Below are 10,000 nucleotides of genomic sequence, written 5' to 3'. Positions count from 1 at the left end.
GGCACGCCGCAAATTAATGGCTGAAGGAAGCCTATTACTGCTCAAAGTCTAACGCTGCAATACTCCAGCTCTTATCAAACGTAACGGTCACTTAACTCATGGTTACAAATTAGGGATGCACCGATTGGGAAATTCTGGGCCGATACCGATGTTTAACATAACAACTTGGCCGATGGCCGATGCCGATGTTTTTTCTTTTTGTTATTTATTCCTTCTTTTGTGCCACGGAAACATACAAGTCTTCCGGCTCTTGATCACACTCTCCTAGAATGAGCACAAATTCAATCAGACCAATTTATGAAACAAAAACAACCTTTTATGTCACTTTCTGGTTGACATTAGTTATAACCTTATTTATGACAAGTTCTTTTCTGAAAAATAACATTCAAAAACCTTTGACTGCTAACTAATCAATGAAAAGATTGTTTCAGTACATTGCCCAACAAAATTATTTGAGTGGTTTTAGCCTGATAAACAGAAACTTACTCAATGAGATTATTTTCATGGCCCAATAAAAAATATTTTTCTGATAAATAAAATAAATAATACATCAAGTGTAAATGCAAAAACAAGTGAAATAAATAAATTACGTTATTTGTTTTGCTTTGGCGCTGTCTGGAGGCAGCTGTTTGGCTTCCTCAAACGCTGTGTCAGTTGAAGTCTGAGTCTTACCGCCGGTTTGCGCTTTCTTGGCGGCTTCATTTTTCCGTTTTTGGTCAGCTTGCAGGTAATCGCCGTACACCGCCTCGTGCCTGCTTCTCAAACGTCCAATGAGATTTGTTGTGTTAAATGACTTTCTAACAGCCCCCCCTCTCTTGAAATTTCAATGGAACACGTATTGCAAACTGCAAAACGCTGATCTTTCTCTGAAACTGTAAAATATTGCCACACGACCGCCATCTTCTTTGTTTAATCTAAGTTACTGAGGAGAGTGCGCGGGTGCCCTCTCCCGTCTCGGTCTCACCCCCCGCCCAAATAAAAAGAGGGAAAAAAAGTTTCTCCTGAGCACAGCGTTCATGACACATATAATCATCGGCGAATGTCATTTTTATTCCCCGATGGCCGATGGCAGTTAACGAGGCAAATATCGCCCGTTACCGATGTTCAGCCGATGCATCGGTGCATCCCTATTACAAATGTAAACCAGCACAACAATGACCGTTACCAGGCAACAAAACACTACATTCTCAGCAGACACGTTTAATAAACGGAATTCATAAAGTTACATTTGTATTTCGAACAAACTGCAAACTTTTCAGCAAATTGTAACACAACTATTTACCGCCTTGCATCATGGGAATTGACCAGCCAATGAACCAGCTGCACCTGACTGCAGTACGCAGATTGGGGTTGGGCTAAATGTGGGCGGAGCTAAACGTTTGACTTTTGAAAAGTACTTTCCATTTCAATTTGAGAAGAGTGAAATAATAACGTGGATGGCTCCCTACAACGCTCCTCACAAGTTAAATAAATGATCAGTTCACTACTTTCATTGAATTTTGTTGATTTAGTCAATTTTATAGCATTTGAAGAAAAAGAGTGTTGAAAAAAGTGACAAAAATGTCAGGAAAAAGCTTCAAAAACTTCGACAAAATCTTCGTCGTTGAAAAGTGAGAGTGTGTTGGAAAAATGGACGAAGAACAACAAAATGTTGAAAAGTTTGAATTTAAATTTTTATTTTTATTTTATAGAGAATCTTTGGTTGCGTTTCTCCCAAAGTTGAGTCGATCTCAACTTTTCGCTGCCGGCCCGCTGCGGTGTGGAATGGAAAGACCTGCGTTTTGCCGCACCGTCTGACGGCCGACGCCGGCCGTGTGAATGTGGCCTTCCTCCTCCACTGAGGAACAGACTTTTACCCCTCTCAGAGCTGTTACACACCAACCAGACGGCCGACCGTTGGCAGTAAAGCCAGTCGGACTGATCAGTCGGGAAATTCCAAATTCACAGTTCACAAGCCGTTGACAGGTTCTCCCTCCGCCGGGGGCACTAGTGCTTTCTTGTCTGCCACAACACGTGTTATATTTTAGTTGAAATTTGAATCGGCTACATCACTTATCTGCGGTGTATAATTAATTTATTGTGTCCATGCTTTAACTTTGCCGTGAAAGAAGACAGGTTATGTTAAACTCGAAAGGCAACTCTTTTTTTTGTTGCAACACACACACACGTAACTTAACTTACATACCCAAGTTCAATCAACACATACCTATCTGACAAAAATTAAAATGAATAAATGCAAGTTTAACTTTCAAAAACTCATAAAGTTGAGTTCAAAATCTACAACTTGTATAAGTTAAAAATAAGAAGTAAGTGGACATAACTAAATGGGTCTGTACTTTTTTACAGTGCAGCGTGTGTTGTTGACGTGGATGTATGTGTGTGTATATATATATATATATATATATATATATATGTATGTGTGTGTATATGTATGTATGTGTGTATATGTATGTATGTGTGTATGTATATGTATTTATGTGTCTGTATATGTATATGTATGTGTGTGTGTATATATCTATATGTATATGTGTGTATGTATGTGTGTGTATGTATGTGTGTGTGTGTATGTACACAGCGTGTGTTGTTGACGTGGATGTATATGTACAGTGAGGAAAATAAGTATTTGAACACCCTGCTATTTTGCAAGTTCTCCCACTTAGAAATCATGGAGGGTCTGAAATTGTCATCGTAGGTGCATGTCCACTGTGAGAGACATAATCTAAACAAAAAAAATCCAGAAATCACAATGTATGATTTTTTTTAACTATTTATTTGTATGATACAGCTGCAAATAAGTATTTGAACACCTGAGAAAATCAATGTTAATATTTGGTACAGTAGCCTTTGTTTGCAATTACAGAGGTCAAACGTTTCCTGTAGTTTTTCACCAGGTTAACACACTGCAGGAGGGATTTTGGCCCACTCCTCCACACAGATCTTCTCTAGATCAGTCAGGTTTCTGGGCTGTCGCTGAGAAACACGGAGTTTGAGCTCCCTCCAAAGATTCTCTATTGGGTTTAGGTCTGGAGACTGGCTAGGCCACGCCAGAACCTTGATATGCTTCTTACAGAGCCACTCCTTGGTTATCCTGGCTGTGTGCTTCGGGTCATTGTCATGTTGGAAGACCCAGCCTCGACCCATCTTCAATGCTCTAACTGAGGGAAGGAGGTTATTCCCCAAAATCTCGCAATACATGGCCCCGGTCATCCTCTCCTTAATACAGTGCTGTCGCCCTGTCCCATGTGCAGAAAAACACCCCCAAAGCATGATGCTACCACCCCCATGCTTCACAGTAGGGATGGTGTTCTTGGGATGGTACTCATCATTCTTCTTCCTCCAAACACGGTTAGTGGAATTATGACCAAAAAGTTCTATTTTGGTCTCATCTGACCACATGACTTTCTCCCATGACTCCTCTGGATCATCCAAATGGTCATTGGCGAACTTAAGACGGGCCTTGACATGTGCTGGTTTAAGCAGGGGAACCTTCCGTGCCATGCATGATTTCAAACCATGACGTCTTAGTGTATTACCAACAGTAACCTTGGAAACGGTGGTCCCAGCTCTTTTCAGGTCATTGACCAGCTCCTCCCGTGTAGTTCTGGGCTGATTTCTCACCTTTCTTAGGATCATTGAGACCCCACGAGGTGAGATCTTGCATGGAGCCCCAGTCCGAGGGAGATTGACAGTCATGTTTAGCTTCTTCCATTTTCTAATGATTGCTCCAACAGTGGACCTTTTTTCACCAAGCTGCTTGGCAATTTCCCCGTAGCCCTTTCCAGCCTTGTGGAGGTGTACAATTTAGTCTCTAGTGTCTTTGGACAGCTCTTTGGTCTTGGCCATGTTAGTAGTTGGATTCTTACTGATTGTATGGGGTGGACAGGTGTCTTTATGCAGCTAACGACCTCAAACAGGGGCATCGAATTTAGGATAATAAATGGAGTGGAGGTGGACATTTTAAAGGCAGACTAACAGGTCTTTGAGGGTCAGAATTCTAGCTGATAGACAGGTGTTCAAATACTTATTTGCAGCTGTATCATACAAATAAATAGTTAAATAATCATATATTGTGATTTCTGGATTTTTTTTTAGATTATGTCTCTCACAGTGGACATGCACCTACGATGACAATTTCAGACCCTCCATGATTTCTAAGTGGGAGAACTTACAAAATAGCAGGGTGTTCAAATACTTATTTTCCTCACTGTATATATGTGTGTATGTATATATGTGTGTGTGTGTGTGTATGTATATATGTGTGTGTGTGTATGTATATGTATGTGTGTATGTATATGTGTGTATGTATATATGTGTGTGTGTGTGTGTATATATGTATGTATGTGTGTGTGTATGTGTGTATGTGTATGTGTGTGTGTGTGTATGTATGTATGTGTGTATGTATGTATGTGTGTGTGTGTATATGTATGTATGTATGTATGTATGTGTGTGTGTATGTATGTGTATGTATGTATGTGTGTGTATGTATGTGTGTATGTGTGTATGTGTGTGTATGTATGTGTGTATGTGTGTATGTGTGTGTATGTATGTGTGTATGTGTGTGTGTGTGTATGTATGCAGCGTGTGTTGACGTGGATATCCCACCAACAGAAAGGTGTTTCCAGCGTTTGGTTCCAGTCGCTGCGCTGTGCTCGGATGTTAATGCGCTCCAGTAACTGTTAATTTCACTTTGCAGCAGTGATTTATGGGTAGATGGCGAGCGGCGGCAGAATCTAATTGAGATCAGAGCGGCTGTTTCTCACAACGTCACGCTTGGTCCCTCCAGATGGGGCGCAGCGGTGATTAATGCATAATGAGCAAATAATCCACGAAATTAATAGAAAACTATTCTTCTGCTCGTCATGGAGACGAGGACAAACACAAACAGGGAGGAGGAGGAGGTAGAGGAGGAGGAGGAGGAGGAGGAGGAGGTAGAGGAGGAGGAGGAGGAGGTGGAAGAAGAGGAGGAAGAGGAGGAGGAGGAAGAGGAGGAGGAGGAGGAAGATGAGGAGGAGGAGGAAGAGGAGGAGGAGGAGGAGGAGGAAGAGGAGGAGGAGGAAGAGGAGGAAGAGCAGGAAGAGGAGGGAGAGGAGGAAGAGGAGGAGGAGGGAGAGGAGGAAGAGGAGGACAAGGAGGACAAGGAGGAGGAGGAGGAGGAGGAAGAGGAGGAGGAAGAGGAGGAGGAGGAGGACGAGGAGGAGGACGAGGAAGAGGAGGAGGAGGAGGAGGAAGAGGATGTTTGCATAGAAAGCAACAAATGTCAGAAAAAGAGACGAACTGGAGCTGCTAACGACAGCTTGATGCAGTCAGGGACCAATCGATCTCTCCATTCATCCTGATCGTGTGTGTGTGTGTGTCCGTGTGTGTGTGTGTGTTATTGTCAAAAAAGGCGCATAAAAGTGTGTGTGTGTGCTGTGCACGAGCCTAGGAGCATTTTACTAATGCTCTGTTAAAATAACATTTTTCAGACACACACACACACACTAAACGACAGGCACATCTGACTAAATATTTAGCCGTTTTCACCCGTCGAGTGTTTCCTGTGAACAGGCCTCAGACTCTGACTAGTTGTTAGTAGTAGTGTGTTTCCTGTGAACAGGCCTCAGACTCTGACTAGTTGTTCTGACAGAACCATGAATTGATTGAATGTGAAGAGCCTTTTTAAAACGGCTTCTTTTTTTAAGCACGTGAAACTGCTCGGATCCCCTTGTTCAGCAATAAAGGGCTGAGTGTGATTTAGGCTCCTCATTAGAGTATCTCTGCCGGGCCGTCTGAGTGTACTTGAGAAGACGGATGCTGTCCCGTCTATCGATTGACAGAACTATAACGTTTTCATGTTTTAAAAACCAGCAGCTGATCCATAACACTAAAACACCTTTCTGCAGAATCTGCCGTATTGATTTCCACACGAGAATTCATCTTTCTGCAGAGCGTGAACAAAGACCAATCGGGTGTGTTGATGGCGCTTTGATGGATGCGTCGCCGCTGAGCGTGGTCGGGGGGGCGGGGCGGGGGGCGGGGGGTTGTCGGGTGGCGTCCGCTGTGATGAACTCTGTGTTTAACGTGGACAGGAGATGTTACATCACACTGTTTATTTACGTAGCGTGACTCGGACCTGCATTGGTCACATTAACCGTTTCCTCTGTCTGTCTGTCTGTCTCTGTGTCTGCCTGTCTGTCTGTCTGTCTGTCTGTCTGTCTGTCTCTCTGTCTCTGTGTCTGCCTGTTTGTCTGTCTGTCTCTGTGTCTGTCTGTCTCTGTGTATGCCTGTCTGTCTGTCTCTGTGTCTGCCTGTCTGTCTGTCTGTCTGTGTCTCTCGGTTTGTCTCTGTGTCTTTCTGTCTGTCTCTGTCTCTGTGTCTGCCTGTCTGTCTGTCTGTCTCTGTGTCTGTCTGTCTCTGTGTCTGCCTGTCTGTCTCTCTGTCTGTCTCTCTCGGTTTGTCTCTGTGTCTTTCTGTCTGTCTGTCTGTCTCTCTGTGTCTCTGTATCTGTCTGTCTCTATGTCTGCCTGTCTGTCTCTCTGTCTGTCTCTGTATGTCTGTCTGTCTGTCTGTATAATATACACACACATACTTCTTTACTGCACAGTTAGTAGTATATATAAACACACCATAATATACACACACATACTTCTTTACTGCACATGCACCAGATTTTAAAACCCAAATACAAAGAGACAAGAGCCATACTGTAGATATGAATGAGTCTGTCAACTATTTAGATTATTTCTTATTTTATATAAGTAATTTTATGGTAAAATATGTTGTTTTCAGCATCAGATCTGTGTAGAGTTCCTGCTTTTCTGTGTCTTTCCAGTGTGATAACGTGGCTGAATAATTCAGTGTTGCTGCTCGGTGTCGGCTGCGTTATATCGGCTCTGTAAAGTCTGCTGACCTCTCGCTCCTGCTCATTTACAGCCAATGACTTTAAGTGTGTTCAATCCAATCGGCGGGTATTTATGGAGAGAGAAGTGCACGGCCGCTCGCCGAGTAAAGTGAAGGCCGCTGCCGTCCCGTGGGAGGCCGGGTCCAGCAACATTAGGGGGAGGGGGGGAATATAAGCAAGGCTTTAGGCCTTGTGTTGTCCTCCAAAATTTGACCCATTTTCTAAAAGTTTCTATATCAGAAATGTGGCGTTTCTTTCAACCAAATTGTCAAAGAAAATAACGTGGATGGCTCCCTACAACGCTCCTCACAAGTTAAATAAATGATCAGTTCACTACTTTCATTGAATTTGGGTGATTTAGTCAATTTTATAGCATTTGAAGAAAAAGAGTGTTGAAAAAAGTGACAAAAATGTCAGGAAAAAGCTTCAAAAACTTCGACAAAATCTTCGTCGTCGAAAAGTGAGAGTGTGTTGGAAAAACGGACGAAGAACAACAAAATGTTGAAAAGTTTGAATTTGAATTTTTGAATCTTTGGTTGCGTTTCTCCCAAAGTTGAGTCGATCTCAACTTTTCGCTGCCGGCCCGCTGCGGTGTGGAATGGAAAGACCTGCGTTTTGCCGCACCGTCTGACGGCCGACGCCGGCCGTGTGAATGTGGCCTTCCTCCTCCACTGAGGAACAGACTTTTACCCCTCTCAGAGCTGTTACACACCAACCAGACGGCCGACCGTCGGCAGTAAAGCCAGTCGGCTGATCAGTCGGGTCCCCGAGGTCCAAAAAGTGCCTCAAAACACACTGAGGAGACGCCGACTTGAGCGTACGCTCTGCACGTAATACGTCTCCATAGCAGCAGGCGGAGGAGTTGCTAAATCTGTCTTCATTTCAGATCAACAAAGGTCAACAACAAAAAATACTCATATCCACGCGTTCCCTGAATTCAGCGGAGTCTCCTGATTGGCCACGCCCATTTTTGCCTATACTTTTATGCGCGAAAAATTGCGATTTATCATAAACCTACTTTTTCTATCTCTTCCTACACCGTACGACCGATTTGTATGGAACTTGGTGAGTAGCATCTCCAGACCGACCTGACAAAAGTTATCAAAAGAATTTTTACTGGATGAAAATTGCGCAAATTATGCACGACCAAATTTGCGTAGCTAGCTACGAAAACACAAACTTTGCCATATCTCGGCCAAAATAAATGCTATCAACGCAAAACTTTAGGGTCTTGTTTGCCATGACCGTCTGAGTCTCTGAAACACATTTTACAAATATTGGCCACTAGGGGGCGCTACAAGTACAAAAAATGTATATCTCATGAACGGCTCATTGGATTTTTCCGAAATTTTTAGGGTATTTTCTAGGGCCAATCTTGAGGCCGCGCCTACAGTGGGGTACTGATTCGTCAAGTGGGCGTGGCCTATGGGACCCAGGTTTGGGTCAAACTTAGCAAATATTCCCTTAAAAGTACAAAAATGTATCTTCAGTACAATTATGCACCTTCCATTGTACATTGTGGACTTTCCGAGGTGTAAGGTACATATTTGTCCCTACATATTTGAGTTTTTTTGTGATTGTTGCGGGCTAAAATTCTTGATTATGTGGCATGTTTTCTTAAAAAATGCGATGGAATATGCGGGATATTTATGCAATTTTATGCGATGAAATTGTGGGAACTTGCAAAAATTGCAGGAACTTGCAAAAATTGCAGGAACTTGCAAAAACTGCGGTTTCATCGTGGCTTCATCGCGGGGTTTGCAGCTTTTCGATGATGGTCATGTCGCGTAATTACGTAACTTCATAACGTTCCCATGGCAACAGGGGAAAACGGCTGCTCTTGTGTGACGTAAACGCAACATTTTTCAACTTTCTGCTAAGATATATGGGACTTTTTTGCAACGAAAATGCGGGGATTATGAAATCATGCAAGCCCCGCATATTTTGCGCCGTATTTGAAAGAATGCGGCTCCCGCATAAATATGAGGACTTTGGCTGATTATGCATTGAATTATGAGATCACATAATCACGTTTTTCTGGAGGGACTGTTACATATTTGTACCTTAATGTTTAAATGTAAAACGGCAGGAATTAGTGGATGCTCATCACAGCAGAAAATGTCATCTCTCAATATAGAAACACAAGTTAATCTATACTATATTCAAACTCAATAACTCTCAATAACAGTCTGCATGCATGTAGACTGGCTTTAAAGAAGGCGGAACCTGCCAGCTGATTCCCAGAGCCTCTTTGTTCCTCCCCCCCCCCCACACGGTTAGGGTTAGGGGCCTCTTTGTAATCCTATTAAGTGGAAAAATACCAATTTGTAACGATTTGTCTCACAGCGGTGTTTGGTGTTAAAGTGTGCTTCTGTCTCTTTAACCAGCCACCGTGACAGTTACCCAGCATGCACCACTGCTGGACAGCTATATCACTGGTTCCCAACTCCCTTTTGTTTTCTTTGTTTTCTTTTGGCTCGTTAAAACAAACACCGGAGGAAAGTCTGAGTTAGAATCTGGTTTTTAACAGAAAAATTAAACAAAGAGAAAATTAAATTAACAATGAAACCAAATCAAGAGACATAAATAAAGATAACAGTGAACTATATATGAATATAACTCAGAGAGCAGGGGGAATGAGAGGGGCACACACCAGAGCAGGGGGAATGGGAGGGGGAAACACCAGAGCAGGGGGAATGAGAGGGGGAAACACCAGAGCAGGGGGAATGAGAGGGGGAAACACCAGAGCAGGGGGAATGAGAGGGGGAAACGTCAGAGCAGGGGGAATGAGAGGGGGAAACGCCAGAGCAGGGGGAATGAGAGGGGGAAACGCCAGAGCAGGGGGAATGAGAGGGGGAAACGTCAGAGCAGGGGGAATGAGAGGGGGAAACACCAGAGCAGGGGGAATGAGAGAGCAGGGGGAATGAGAGAGCAGGGGGAATGAGAGGGGAAAACACCAGAGCAGGGGGAATGAGAGGGGGAAACACCAGAGCAGGGGGAATGAGAGGGGGAAACACCAGAGCAGGGGGAATGAGAGGGGGAAACGCCAGAGCAGGGGGAATGAGAGGGGGAAACGTCAGAGCAGGGGGAATGAGAGGGGGAAACGCCAGAGCAGGGGGA

Source organism: Sander lucioperca, chromosome 14, assembly GCF_008315115.2.
Source record: "Sander lucioperca isolate FBNREF2018 chromosome 14, SLUC_FBN_1.2, whole genome shotgun sequence".
Taxonomy (NCBI): Eukaryota; Metazoa; Chordata; class Actinopteri; order Perciformes; family Percidae; genus Sander; species Sander lucioperca.
Note: the sequence above shows the minus strand (reverse complement) of the source record.